The sequence below is a fragment of the Rattus norvegicus genome, chromosome 4 (genome assembly GCF_021556685.1).
Source record: "Rattus norvegicus strain SHRSP/BbbUtx chromosome 4, alternate assembly SHRSP_T2T, whole genome shotgun sequence".
Taxonomy (NCBI): domain Eukaryota; kingdom Metazoa; phylum Chordata; class Mammalia; order Rodentia; family Muridae; genus Rattus; species Rattus norvegicus.
In genome coordinates this window covers 84,783,159-84,799,268 of record NC_141537.1, presented here as the reverse complement: position 1 = coordinate 84,799,268, position 16,110 = coordinate 84,783,159, and positions in this window count along the sequence as shown.

Below are 16,110 nucleotides of genomic sequence, written 5' to 3'. Positions count from 1 at the left end.
TCTGTGTATACATGGCAATGAGGATACTGAGAGATCCACATATAGGTGTGGTGACATTTCTTTCCCAGAGTGACTTAGAATAGCCAGATGGACCAGTTCCTGCAGTAGTTCACAAGCTGGTGTGTTGTGATTCTGCCTCTTAGAAGGAAAGTCATTGGCTGGGAGCCCAGGCAGAATCAGGAGATTCACCCTCATCATCTTGTGTTTTTGGTTCATTGAGCTTCTGTTTGTCTATGCAGACACCTTAATGACAGAGCTGCCTCCCAGTGAGTCATCATAAATGGAGGATATGTAGCTCCAAGATACATCTAGTCCACTAACATGCTGGATTGGCCACACAGCTCCTGGATGTCAATGTTTTTTCCTTCGGGAGAACAGGACTGACTGGGAATTGCAGTTTGCAGCACCCTTCAGCCTAGGTGGAAGGTCTGAAGCACACATCACTAGCCTGGGACTCATGCTCTCCACTGAACACATGCCGCTTCCCCACTTCCTGAGGAAAAGAGTCTAAGCTAGGGCCCGTCTGCACACACGGAAAGCGAGCTAAGCATGTTGCTCTCTTCTAAGGCCCGCCTGGCTCAACCATTCTCCAAAGTTCACAGTGACCGTCCTGGCTAGCTGGCCGGGAGGAATTCTAAAGGCTGGAAACAGGTCTAGACCTGCACAGGAAACTATGAGCACCGTTCCCTGCAGGGTAGACCCACACTGACAAGGTCAGTACCTCTGGAAGCAGCAGCCAGTTAGTTTGGGATCTTCAACATTGCTTCTTTACTGATTTAGAAACTGAAACAGTCTCCTCTCTGAGATGTGCCTCTGAAAAGACAGCCAAAGATTAACCACAAATGAGTGCAGCCAATTCATTGTCCAGGAAAGGAGCCTATATAAACCATAAACTCTTCATCCTGATGGTGGCCAGTCCCTCTCCAGGCTGTTTCTGGAGTCTCAGAAACACAGAAGTGGGTATCTTCCTGATACACGCAGAGAGTAGCTACTTTGGGACCAGCTACCCAGGAAAGGAAATGGAAACACATCCTGGTCCCACAAAGAGGTACTTGGACAGTGGGGAGAAGTTATGTGTTTTCCTGGGCAACCTTGCTGCTCTAAGCTTCAAGTTTAATCACAGGATGCAGCTTTGGCTCTGCCCCTAGGTCTGTGTTTCATTTTCTCATGGGTAAAATGGACACATCAGACATCTCTCTCTCTCTCTCTCTCTCTCTCTCTCTCTCTCTCTCTCTCACACACACACACACACACACACACACACACACACACACACACACCACACATCACACACACATCACACACACACACACACGCCAAGGTTAGCATGAGGTACATTTCCAAGAATTAGATGCTGCCGATGTTCAGGGGTAGAAATATGAACACAAAGTTTTATTTTAAGAATTTTCATCTGAAATCAACCAAGTAGAAACAAGAGAGACTATACAAAGAATCAAAAAACCAGGAGCTGGTTCTTTGAGAAAATCAACAAGATAGATACACCCTTAGCCAGACTAACCAGAGGGCACAGAGAGTGTGTCCAAATTAACAAAATCAGAAATGAAAAGGGAGCCATAACAACAGAATCTGAGGAAATTAAAAAATCATCAGATCCTACTACAAAACCCTATATTCAACAAAACTGGAAAATTTGGAGGAAATGGACCATTTTCTAGACAAATATCAGGTACCAAAGTTAAATCAGGAACAGATAAACCATCTAAATAACCCCATAACTCCTAAGGAAATAGAAGCAGTCATTAAAGGTCTCCCAACCAAAAAGAGCCCAGGTCCAGACGGGTTTAGTGCAGAATTCTATCAGACCTTCATAGAAGACCTCATACCAATATTATCCAAAATATTCCACAAAATTTAAACAGATGGATCACTCCCGAATTCCTTCTATGAAGCCACAATTACTCTTATACCTAAACCACACAAAGACACAACAAAGAAAGAGAACTTCAGACCAATTTCCCTTATGAATATCGACGTAAAAATACTCAATAAAATTCTGGCAAACCGAATCCAAGAGCACATCAAAACAATCATCCACCATGATCAAGTAGGCTTCCTCCCAGGCATGCAGGGATGGTTTAATTTACGGAAAACCATCAACGTGATCCATTATATAAACAAACTGAAAGAACAGAACCACATGATCATTTCATTAGATGCAGAGAAAGCATTTGACAAAATTCAACACCCCTTCATGATAAAAGTCCTGGAAAGAATAGGAATTCAAGGCCCATACCTAAACATAGTAAAAGCCATATATAGCAAACCAGTTGCTAACATTAAACTAAATGGAGAGAAACTAGAAGCAATCCCACTAAAATCAGGGATTAGACAAGGCTGCCCACTCTCTCCCTACCTATTCAATGTAGTACTGGAAGTTCTAGCCAGAGCAATCAGACAACAAAAGGAGGTCAAAGGGTACAAACTGGAAAGGAAGAAGTCAAAATATCACTATTTGCACTTGATATGATAATATACTTAAGTGATCCCAAAAGTTCCACCAGAGAACACCTACAGCTAACAAACAACGTCAGCAAAGTGGCTGGGTATAAAATTAACTCAAAAAAATCAGTAGCCTTCCGCTAGTCAAAGGATAAACAGGCTGAAAAAGAAATTAGGAAAACAACACACTCCACAATAGTCACAAATAATATAAAATACCTCTGCATGACTCTAACCAAGCAAGTGAAAGATCTGTATGACAAGAACTTCAAGTCACTGAAGAAAGAAACTAAGAAAGATCTCAGAATATGGAAGGGTCTCCCATGCTCGTGAATTGGAAGGATTAATATAGGAAAAAATGGTCATCTTGCCAAAAGCAATCTACAGATTCAATGCAATCCCCATCAAAATTCCAACTCAATTCTTCATAGAGTTAGAAAGAGCAATTTGCAAATTCATTTAGAATAAAAAAAAAAGGATATTGAAAACTATTCTCAACAATAAAAGAACTTCTGGGGGAATCACCATCCCTGACCTCAAGCAGTATTACAGAACAATAGTGATAAAAACTGCATGGTATTGGTACAGAGACAGGCAGGTAGATCAGTGGAACAGAATTGAAGACCCAGAAATGAACCTACACACCTATGGTCACAAAGGAGCCAAAACCATCCAATGGAAAAAAGATAGCATTTTCAGCAAATGGTGCTGCTGCAACTGGAGGTCAGCATGTAGAAGAATGCAGATCGATCCATGCTTATCACCCTGTACAAAGCTTAAGTCCAAGTGGATCAAGGACCTCCACATAAAACCAGACACACTCAAACTAATAGAAGAAAAAGTGGGGAAGAGCCTCGAACACATGGGCACTGGGGAAAATTTCCTGAACAAAACACTAATGGCTTATGTTGTAAGATCAAGAATCGACAAACGGGATTTCATAAAACTGCAAAGCTTCTGTAAGGCAAAGGACACTGTTGTTAGGACAAAACAGCAACCAATGGATTGGGAAAAGATCTTTACCAATCCTTTTTTTTTTTCTTCATCTTTATTAACTTGAGTATTTCTTATTTACATTTCGATTGTTATTCCCCTTCCCGGTTTCCGGGCCAACATCCCCCTAACCCCTTCCCCTCCCCTTCCTTATGGGTGTTCTCCTCCCCATCCTCCCCCCATTACCACCCTCCCCCCAACAATCACATTCACTGGGGATTCAGTCTTGGCAGGACCCAGGGCTTCCCCTTCCACTGGTGCTCTTACTAGGCTATTCATTGCTACCTATGAGGTCAGAGTCCAGGGTCAGTCCATGTATAGTCTTTAGGTAGTGGCTTAGTCCCTGGAAGCTCTGGTTGCTTGGCATTGTTGCACATATGGGGTCTCAGCCCCTTCAAGCTCTTTCAGTCCTTTCTCTGATTCCTTCAACGGGGGTCCCGTTCTCAGTTCAGTGGTTTGCTGCTGGCATTCGCCTATGTATTTGCTGTATTGTGGCTGTGTCTCTCAGGAGAGATCTACATCCGGCTCCTGTCAGCCTGCACTTCTTTGCTTCATCCATCTTATCTAGTTTGGTGGCTGTATATGTATGGGTCACATGTGAGGCAGGCACTGAATGAGTGTTCCTTCTGCTTCTGTTCTAAACTTTGCCTCCCTATTCCCTCCCAAGGGTATTCATGTTCCCTTTTTAAAGAAGGAGTGAAGCATTTGCATTTTGGTCATCCTTCTTGAGTTTCATGTGTTCTGTGCATCTAGGGTAATTCAAACATTTTGGCTAATAGCCATTTATCAATGAGTGCATACCATGTGTGTTTTTCTGTGATTGGGTTACCTCACTCAGGATGACATTTTCTAGTTCATTTCATTTGCCTATGAATTTCATGAAGTCATTGATTTTGATAGCTGAGTAATATTCCATTGTGTAGATGTACCACATTTTCTGTATCCATTCCTCTGTTGAAGGGCATCTGGGTTCTTTCCAGCTTCTGGCTATTATAAATAAGGCTGCCTTGAACATAGTGGAGCATGTGTCTTTTTGTATGTTGGAGCATCTTTTGGGTATATGCCCAGGAGAGGTATAGCTGGATCCTCAGGCAGTTCAATGTCCAATTTCCTGAGGAACCTCCAGACTGATTTCCAGAGTGGTTGTACCAGTCTGCAATCCCACCAACAATGGAGGAGTGTTCCTCATTCTCCACATCCTCGCCAGCATTTGCTGTCACCTGAGTTTTTGATCTTAGCCATTCTCACAGGTGTGAGGTGAAATCTCAGGGTTGTTTTGATTTGCATTTCTCTTATGACTAAAGATGTTGAGCATTTCTTTAGGTGTTTCTCAGCCATTCGGCATTCCTCAGCTGTGAATTCTTTGTTTAGCTCTGAACCCCATTTTTTAATAGGGTTATTTGTCTCCCTGCGGTCTAACTTCTTGAGTTCTTTGTATATTTTGGATATAAGCCCTCTATCAGTTGTAGGATTGGTAAAGATCTTTTCCCAATCTGTTGGTTGCCATTTTGTCCTAACCACAGTGTCCTTTGCCTTACAGAAGCTTTGCAGTTTTATGAGATCCCATTTGTCTTGTCGATTCTTGATCTTAGAGCATAAGCCATTGGTGTTTTGTTCAGGAAATTTTCTCCAGTGCCCATGTGTTTAAGATGCTTTCCCACTTTCTCTTCTATTAGTTTGAGTGTATCTGGTTTGATGTGGAGGTCCTTGATCCACTTGGACTTAAGCTTTGTACAGGGTGATAAGCATGGATCAATCTGCATTCTTCTACATGTTGACCTCCAGTTGAACCAGCACCATTTGCTGAAAATGCTATCTTTTTTCCATTGGATGGTTTTGGCTCCTTTGTGACCATAGGTGTGTGGGTTCATTTCTGGGTCTTCAATTCTATTCCACTGGTCTATATGCCTGTCCCTGTACCAATACCATGCAGTTTTTTTTTTTTTATCACTATTGCTCTGTAATACTGCTTGAGTTCAGGGATAGTGATTCCCCCAGAAGTCCTTTTATTGTTGAGGATAGTTTTAGCTATCCTGGGCTTTTTGTTATTCCAGATGAATTTGCAAATTGTTCTGTCTAACCCTCTGAAGAATTGGACTGGTATTTTGATGGGGATTGCATTGAATCTGTAGATCGCTTTTGGTAAAATGGCCATTTTTACTATATTAATCCTGCCAATCCATGAGCATGGGAGATCTTTCCATCTTCTGAGGTCTTCTTCAATTTCTTTCTTCAGAGGCTTGAAGTTCTTATCATACAGATCTTTAACTTGCTTGGTTAAAGTAACACTGAGGTATTTTATATTATTTGGGACCAATCCTATATCTGATATAGGGCTTTTATCCAATATATACAAAGAACTAAAGAAGTTAGACTCTAGAGAGCCAAATAATCCTATTAAAAAAATAGGGTTCAGGGGGTTGGGGATTTAGCTCAGTGGTAGAGCACTTGCCTAGCAAGCACAAGGCCCTGGGTTCATTCCCCAGCTCCGAAAAAAAGAAAAGAAAAAAAAATAGGGTTCAGAGCTAAACAAAGAATTCACAGCTGAGGAATATCGAATGGCTGAGAAGCACCTAAAGAAATGCTCAACATCCTTAGTCATCAGGGAAGTGCAATCTAAACAACTCTGAGACTTCACCTCACACCAGTCAAAATAGCTAAGATCAAAAACTCAGGTGACAGCAGATGCTGGCGAGGATGTGGAGAAAGAGGAACACTCCTCCATTGTTGGTGGGATTGCAGACTGGTACAACCACTCTGGAAATCAGTCTGGAGGTTCCTCAGGAAATTGGACATTGAACTGCCTGAGGACCCAGCTATATCTCTCCTGGGCATATACCCAAAAGATGCTCCAACATACAACAAAGACACATGCTCCACTATGTTCAAGGCAGCCTTATTTATAATAGCCAGAAGCTGGAAAAAACCCAGATGCCCTTCAACAGAGGAATGGATACAGAAAATGTGGTACATCTACACAATGGAGTACTACTCAGCTATCAAAAACAATGACTTCATGAAATTCATAGGCAAATGAAATGAACTGGAAAATATCATCCTGAGTGAGGTAACTCAATCACAGAAAACACACATGGTATGCACTCATTGATAAGTGGATATTAGCCCAAATGCTCAAATTACCCAAGATGCAATGCACAGACCACATGAAGCTCAAGAAGGAGAATTACCAGGCTTCAGTCCTTCTTAAAAGGGGGGGGGGAATAAAAATATTCATAGAAGGGAATATGGAAGCAAAGTTTGGAGCAGAGAACAGCCATTCAGAGGCTGCCCTATATGTGGCCCATATATATACAACTACCAAAACTAGATAAGATTGATGAAGCTAAGAAGTGCATGCTGACAGAAACCAGATATAGATGTTTCCTGAGAGACACAGCCAGAGCATGTCAAATACAGAGGTGAATGCTAGCAGTAAACCATTGAACTGAGAATGGGACCCCCACTGGAGGAATTAGAGAAAGGACTGAAAGAGCTGAAGGGGCTCGAGACCCCATAAGAACAACAATGCCAACCAACCAGAGCTCCCAGGGACTAAACCATTACCTAAAGAGTACTCATGGATAGAGCCATGGTTCCAACTGCATATGTAGCAGAGGATAGCCTTGTTGGGCACCAATGGAAGGAGAAGCCCTTGGTCCTGCCAATGTTGGACCCCCACTGTGGGGAATGTCAGGGGGTGGGAGGGGGGTGGATGGGGAGGGGCACACCCTTGTAGAAGAAGGGGAGGGGGAAGGGATGGGGGGCTTATGTCCAGGAAACCAGGAAAGTGAATAACATTTGAAATGTAAATAAAAATATATCCAATAAAAGACAAAACAAATTTTCATAGAATTCAGTAAAACCTTAAAAGCATAGTTTAATTTCTAAAAAAAATTTTCAAAAATTAAAGTAGATTCTAATCATTTACCCTCTTCCGTTTCTTCCCTCCCGTCCCTCTGAAACTCAACCCCCTAGACTCCCTCTCCAGTTCCTAGTCATGGTCTCTTTTCTTTAGTTGTGATATGCATTATGTCTGCATTACATTATATTATTAGTTGTCTAATATATATGCATTAACATATGAATACAATCTGCTAGGTCCACTTATTGTTGCTTGCTTGTTGTGATGGTTTGAATATGCTTGGCCCAGGGAGTGGCACTATTAGAAGATGTGGCCTTGTTGGAGATGTGTCACTATGGACATGCACTTTAAGATCCTACTCCTAGCTGCCTGGAAGCAAGTATCCTGCCAGCAGCCTTCAGATGAAGATGCAGAACTCTCAGCTCTGCCTGCACCATGCCTGCCTAGACTGTGTATCCTCCCACCTTGATGATAATGGGCTGAACCTCTGAACCTGTAAGCCAGCCCCAATTAAACGTTGTCCTTATAAGAGTTGCCTTGGTCATGGTTGTCTGTTCACAGCAGTAAAACCCTAGGTAAGATAAATGTATATGATTTCCAAGCTTACAGCCAATTAAGGGTCTCATCCCTGGGGAAGACTAATTCATTCATTCTCTCTCTCTCTCTCTCTCTCTCTCTATCTCTCTCTCTCTCTCTCTCAGCATCCTTAGCATCCTGTAGTCTTTGTCTAGAGATGAAGCCCCAGTGAAGTTCCCCTTGTCTACATCAGTGTGTCTGTTGGTTCTGTCCTTGGTCAGGTCTAGTTTAGGTAGCCACATTGTTGAGGTATCATGGGTGAAGCTTCCCTGGTGTTTCCAGGCAACATCATCTCACAGCAGGTCCCCTGATCCTCTGGTTCTTACAATCTTTCCACCCCTTTTTCCAAGTTCCCTGAGCCCTAGGTGCAGGCGTTCTGTTGTGGGTTTACCAAGTCGGGCTGGGCGCCCAAGGATCAGCTGTTCTCTGCATTTTGACCACTTGTGGTTTTCTGTAATGGGTTCAATCTTCTGTAAAGATAAGCTTCTTTGAAAGAATGAGAACAGGATTTATCTGTGGGTGTAAAGATGAGTATTTAGAATGCAGTTGGGAATTACTCTTCTAAAATCCATGACTTCTCTAGCCTCCAGGAGTGGGCTAGGCTTCCAGTACAAGGCATGGTTTCCCTCCTGTTGAGCAGGCCTAAGTCCAATTAGCCAGCTGTTGGTAACTGCCGAGATGTGAGAGCCACTACTGCACCGTAGGGATATCTGGTTATGGTTGTGGTTCAAAGTCCACTTTAAATCTCATTCATTCACTCTTATGCAAGAGAAAGAAAACTGTTGGTGATCATAAGATCTTTCTTAGCAGTTACGGTCAAACACACCTAGCACGGTTTGATGGATGTTATGTGACACGCATCACTCTCTTCTACAGCATTTTAATTAGCTTAAGTGAAATATCCATTTCATTAGCCATATCCCATACTACTCTCCTCACTCCCAAAAAGCCCCAATGTGCTTTCAGTTTCTATGGATTAACCTATAAATACCTCATAGAAATGGAATCATGCAACATGTGGCCTCTCACCTCTGGCCTCTTCCATGTACAATGTCTTAGCTCCATCAGTGGCATCAGCGTTCCATTGCTTCTTATGGCGGAATACTTTGTTGTCACATAGAAACACCACATTCTCTTTATCTGCTCATCGAGTGACAGGCTCTTGTGATGTTTTAGTCTTAGCAGTTGTCAATGTGTGTGTGTGTGTGTGTGTGTGTGTGTGTGAGAGAGAGAGAGAGAGAGAGAGAGAGAGAGAGAGAGAGAGAGAGAGCTTTCCTGTGACTGTTGTTTTCAGTTTTGGGGGGTCTACACCCAGGAGTGGAACCCCTGGACTGTATAGTGAGTCTATGTTTAACACATGGGGGAGTTGCCCAACCGCTTTACTCTAACTGCTGTGCAATTTACACTTTTACTAACACACACAAAGGTCCTGTTTCTCCATCAGTACCTTCGCTTACCATCACCTGGCCTTCCCCCTGTAATTACCGCCATCAAAGTGACTATGAAGAGCTATCTTATTGTGGTTTTAACTCCCACTTCCCTAATGACTAGGTTCTTGGCTTTCTGTGGTCACAGAAGACTAATCCCATAAGATGGATTTTATTTTAGAGACCTGCTACTCTCCGGAGACCAGTGGTTCTCAACCTTCCTAACACTGCCACCCTTTAATACAGTTCCTCATGTTGTGGTGATCCCTAACCATAAAATTATTCTCCTTGTTATCTCATAACTATTATTTATGAATTGTAATGTAAATATCTGCGTTTCCCCATGGTCTTAGGTGACCCCTGTGAAAGGGTCAATTAACCCCCCGAAAGAGTTGTGAATCACAGATTGAGACTTGCTGCAGCAGATGACTGGTCATTACCCATTGGCAGTCTCTCTACCAAGACAGCATGCACTTTGCATATCAGCTGAGGGCCCAAGTCAGTAATATTTGGCCTGGGAAGTCAGGAGATGAGTGTTCATGAACACATTCTAGAGGCTAAGACATTATGCTGGCAAGCTAGTAAACTTACAGTGGGACGCAGGGCTCCCTACTCTATTATCCTAAATGGTAGCTGAAGTTCAGTTATAGCTAACAGACACCAGCTACCGTTTTCATCTTCATTTTCACTCTTAATAAAGTGCGCCTTGGCAAAAAGCTCTCAAGGAAAATGGGTCCCTACTTCCTAAGAGGTTTTTGTTGGATTAATGTGAGCAAAGCACTCTGTGATGATAAGCCTGTTACTGTAATGGAAGGGTGAGACGCTCTTATTAATACGTCTTCCAGGGTGAGGATTCACTGTGTGGGATCCTGCCCCAAGCAAGTTATTAGTAGCTGAGAATGCACAGCTCACAGACATTATATCATTCTTAATAACACCCCTTTCCTCCGCAGGAAGCTGGTTCTGTCTAGGTTAAGACCCAAGCCCTGCCACTTGTGGCTAACCTCTACCAACACCAACTTCCCCATCTATCAATATGGAAACTAAAGTGCCCACCCCTTAGGGTCGTTTTCAGGATGTGTAAAGATAACCCACCAGACTTCCTTCAGTGCCTGATCATGGACAAAAGACAATCCTTCTCTGTTACCTTTGCCTTCCCTCAAAACAGGGATCGATAGATACTATCTGTTGACTTTGTGGCTTGGGAAAAAAGACAGACACCATTCCCATAGAGGCCATCATTTTGGGGTCTGCCTTCCTAGCTCACAACATTTTCCAGTTCCTGATAACCATGTGCTGATCCAAAGTGGTGGCCAAAGCGGTCACATCAGGATCCTCAGGCCACTTTGGACTGAACACAGCCATTGTTGTCTGAGGCTTTGGGACTGAGATCCTAAAACTGATGATGGTTGGAGTTTATGTAGCCAGTACCACAGCACATGACTCACAACTGCTGCCCCTGGGTCCTACCTTACGGTGGGACACTTGGACAGTGCACGTGCAGAAAGAGCAGAGGGAAGCAGACAAGCACCAGGAGTAACAGTGAGAGGAAAGCCCCGCATTCCCCCTCCCTGTTTCTGGAGCTGGCCCTTCCTGAGGCAGCCCTGTTCTTCTCTTACATCTTGAGGTACCACAGAGGTAGCCAGCCTCAGTGCCTATGGACTGCAACAATAACCAATATGGCGAACTATCCTATTGTGTATAGAATAAATCTTCAGAATCTCACGTGGACTGGGCGTGGTGGCGAAAACCTGCAGTCCCAGAACCCAGAACTTGAGACTCGGACACAGGATGATCAGGAGTTTAAGACCATCCTCAACGACATTCTAAGTTCAAGGCCAGCTTTGGGAATGAGAATGCACATATAATAATAACAGAAGACTCTCACTTGAGACTAAGTTTGAATGTCAGGAACCCAACTGTGGCTGCTGCTTCTTCCTCTTCCTCCTCTTCCTCTTCCTCTTCTTCCTCTCCCTCTTCTTTCTCCTTCCTTTCCTCCTCCTTCTCCTTGTCTTCAGTTATTTATAGAATAAACTGGTATTTCAGGGATATTAGCTTGGGTATTTCTATTTTAGATATGTTTATTTTGGTTTTTTTTGGTTGTTGTTGTTTTGTTTTTTGTTTTGTTTTGGAGCTGAGGACCGAACCCAGGGTCTTGCACTTGCTAGGCAAGCACTCTACCACTGAGCTAAATCCCCAACCTTCTATTTTAGATATGTAAGTGGTAGGTATAGAATAGTATATCTGCAGAATAGCCAAATACATGCTGGAAGCCCCCCATTTATCTTTTTCTCCTGTATGTCTATCTGTCTGTCTGTCTGTCTGTCTGTCTGTCTGTCTGTCTGTCTGTCTACCTTGTGTGTTTATGAGGGGTACATGAGAAAATTTCCTGAACAAAACACCAATGGCTCATGCTCTAAGATCAAGAATCAACAAATGGGACCTCATAAAGCTACAAAGCTTCTGTAAGGCAAAGGACGCCGTCATTAGTACAAAACAGCAACCAACAGATTGGGAAAAGATCTTTACCAACCCTACATCCTATAGAGGGCTAATATACAATATATACAAGGAACTCAAGAAGTTGGACTCCTGAGAACCAAGTAACCCTATTAAAAATGGGGTTCAGAGCTAAACAAAAAATTCTCAACGGAGGAATATCAAATGACTGAGAAACACCTAAAGAAATGTTCAACATCCTTAGTCATCAGGGAAATGCAAATCAAAATAACCCTGAGATTCCACCTCACACCAGTCAGAATGGCTAAGATAAAAAACTCAGGTGACAGCAGATGCTGGCGAGGATGTGGAGAAAGAGAAACACTCCTCCATTGTTGGTGGGATTGCAAACTGGTACAATCACACTGGAAATCAGTCCGGAGGTTCCTCAGAAAATTGGACATAGTGCTACCTGAGACCCCTGCTATACCACTTCTTGGCATATACCCAGAAGATGCTCCAACATACAACAAGGACACATGCTCCACTATGTTCATAGCAGCCTTATTTATAACAGCCAGAAGCTGGAAAGAACACAGATGCCCTTCAACAGAGGAATGGATACAGAAAAATGTGGTACATCTACACATTGGAACACTACTCAGCTATTAATGACTTCATGAAATTCTTAGGCACATGGATGGATCTAGAAAATATCGTCCTGAATGAGGTAACCTAGTCACAGAAAAACACACATGGTATGCACTCATTGATAAGTGGCTATTAGCCCAAAAGCTTGAATTACCCAAGATACAATTCACAGACCTCATGAAACTCAAGAAGAAGGATGACCAAAGTGTAGATGCTTCAGTCCTTCTTAGAAGGGGGAACAAAAATATTCACAGGAGGAAATATGGAGACAAAGTTTGGAGTGGAGACTGAAGGAAAGGCCATCCAGAGACTGCCCCACCTGGGGATCCAGCCCATATACAGCCACCAAACCTAGACAATACTGCTGATGCCAAGAAGTGCATGCTGACAGGAGCCTGATATAGCTGTTTCCTGAGAGGCTCTGCCAGAGCATGACAAATACAGAGGAGGATGCTTGCAGCCAACCACTGAACTGAGAATGGGGTCCCCATTGGAGGAGTTTGAGAAAAGATTGAAGGAACTGAAGGGGCTTGCAACCCCATAAGAAGAACAATACCAACCAGAACTCCCATGGACTAAACCATCATCTAAAGAGTACACATGGACAGACCCATGGCTCCAGCTGCATTTGTAGCAGAGGATGGTCTTGTTGTACACCAATGGGGGGAGAAGCCCTTGGTCCTGTCAAGGCTGGACCCCCCAGTGTAGGGGAATGTCAGGGTGGGAGGCAGGAAGGAGTGCGTGGGTCGGGGAACACCCTCATAGAAGCAGGAGGAGGGAGGATGGGATAGGGGGTTTATGGACAGGAAACGGGGAAAGGGAATAACATTTGAAATGTAAATTAAAAAGTATCCAATAATAAAAAGAAAACAAAAAATAAGGAAAAGTAATTTGATAATCTCTTCTGCATTGCCTAAGAGGACTGCACAAAATCTATCAAAAATATTTTTTAATGCTTGGATGAACTGACAAGATAAAAGAAGGGCCCAGGTGTGTGACTAACAGAAAGGGAAGTCACAGTGAGGATGTGAAATGTTTCTACAGCTGGGGTTGGTTAAAAAGCGCTGTGATTTCTAAAGGGCTATACCCACACTGGAATATCAGAAAGCAACCGCTAACTAAGAGAGACAGGAAACAATGTATATGCCTCTTAGTGGAGAAGTGAGATCACATGAAAAACAAGTTCTTTTAGTTGGTTTTCTCCATGAATGAAACTTCAAGTCTTCAGGCAGCCCAGGACAAGGAAATGGGGGTTCCCTAGGTAAGGAACCAAAGAAGTGGTCCAGGAACCAAGACAATGAGTGCTCCCTGAGATCATCAGCAGTCAAAGAAGTCGTCCAAGTGTAGAGATTTTTCTGTGGCAAATGCAGAAGAGCTCTTGAGGGACACATCTACTGTGCAAGCCACAGGAAGGTCTCATTGAAAAAACACGTTTGCTAAAGATGAGCTCACAAACGAAAACAATGAAATGCTGGAAGACTCCTTCAGAAGAGTTAACAGACATACAGCTCAGTGCTAGGAGATCCTGAGAATTTCATATGCTAAGGTTTGTAAGAGAGGCAACCACGTTTCAGTTTATTAGCCCCTAGAAGATAGAATTAAACACCAGCAAAGGACAAATTGGACGAAAGGTGCTTTCACATGGCAGCTATAAGCGAAGAACACAGACCAGTCGCTGTGTTTGAAAGCCAACACTACATCCTGTGTGCGCAGCTTCGGGACACTCGCCTCAGAGTTCTGTGCCTAGGTTCCTCATCTGTCAGGTGTGGCTACTAATGGCCCCCCACAGTGGTGGACTGTGAGGATTAAATACCTCCCCTCCCTAAACTGCTTAGAAAATTGCAAATACGCATGGAATGAGAGATTTCTGTAGTTTGAATGCTAAATGTTCAAAGTTTGGTCCTCAGAGCTGTGCTGCTGAGAAGTTCTGGGCCTGTGAAGAGGCAGGTCTTTATGGAGGTCTTCAGGTCTTTGGAACTATGTCTTTAAAAGAGATTGTGGGGTCCCAACCTCCCTGTTTATGTTTCTTTTGGACTTATGGACAGTTTTGCCTCACTATCTTTCCTCTGTGCTATAGAAGGCCGATTAATCATGGACTGGAACCTCCTGGGAGCTAAAATACTATTTGTCTTTATTGCTTTTAGATATTTTGTTATAGCGACAGAAATTTATTATTATAAAAATAATAATGTTGCTATTATTATGAAAAAAGGAGGTGAGATTCTGAAAAGAAACAATGTCTAGAAATGACACTAGATTCATTGAATTTTTTCATTTATCTCTTTATTCTGGTAATCAAACTCGGGGTCTCACACATGCTAGGTAAGCGCTCTACTACTGAATCATAGCCCAAGATACTGAAATTATAGGTGAGTGGATGGAAGAGAACTGGAAGAAAGAATTAATAAATTAGAAGGATCATTTGAAGAAATTGCACAATATGTAGCAAGAGGGTAAAGAGACAGAAAATGTAAAGAGTTTGAAAGACACAGAATAAGATGGTTCAGTCCATACCTCCGAGGCAATCACAGCTAGGGAGACGTGTGTGGGGAGTCGGACTACAGAGGGCTGGGAGTGAGACTTCCAGGACTGAAGGAAGAAAAGAATGCTTAGGATGAAGGCACACTGTGAAATAACTCTAGCCTAGACACTGTGTGGGAGAATCCCAGAACACACAACAGAGGATGTAGGTATGACCAGAGCCAAAAGACTGCAACTATGTACCAATCGGAGCTGACAACCGGTTACTCTCAAGCTACAGCAAAGGCAGGGAGACAGTGGAAACCCTTTAAAATGTAGAGGAAAATAATGCCACAATGTAGAATTTTGTAACTAGCTAAACCAAAAGCTAGTGAAGAAGAGAAAGATATTTATTTATTTATTTATTTATTTATTTATTTATTTATTTATTTATTTTATGGTAAATTCAGTGGGAGCCAATCATTCATAGACTCTCATGGAAAATATTACTGTGGGTAAATTTCAGGGAAGCAGACACCAAAGCCAGAGGGAAATGGAAGAGAAAAATTTGATCTACAAGGATGCACAAGCAGGCAGGTAAAGCTGATCCAGGAGTGTCTGAGCCGCTACTCCTGGTGGGAACAATAACTAGCTTACAAAGTCTAGAACCAAGGAGGAGCACAGCTGTTATAGGAAAAGCAAGAGGTCTTCAGGGAGAAAGACATAGATATTGATATACTTTCGACTGTTAGGTAATACATGCTAAAAATTTAAGGGAAACCAATGAAAGACAAGACATTTATTATCTCCAAACCAAAAATAAAAGGGGAAATGGACTTCAACCCAGTGCAGGGCAGAGGCAGAAAAGGAAGCAGAGGGGCACATGGTAAACAGAAGCTCTTGCTGGTGTTGTAAGTGAACCAACTATATGAGTAATTCATATATACAGACATGTATGCACACACAGCACACACATGGTATATGTACATATGTTTAATATATCCACAAACATAAAAATAGACTTTAGATATGAGAAACAAAAAACCCAACAATAGCCTATTCATATTGGGTGCATTCAAAAATGCAACAATCTAAAAAGACTGAAAATACTGAAGTCCCACAATAATTACACCAGTGAGGGCATCACTGAGTGGCCACCACAGAAGCCATAAGATAGTGGAATTGTGTTGGTGTTAGACAAAGGAGACTTTTTATTTTTTTTTTTTCCTGTACACGGCTTTT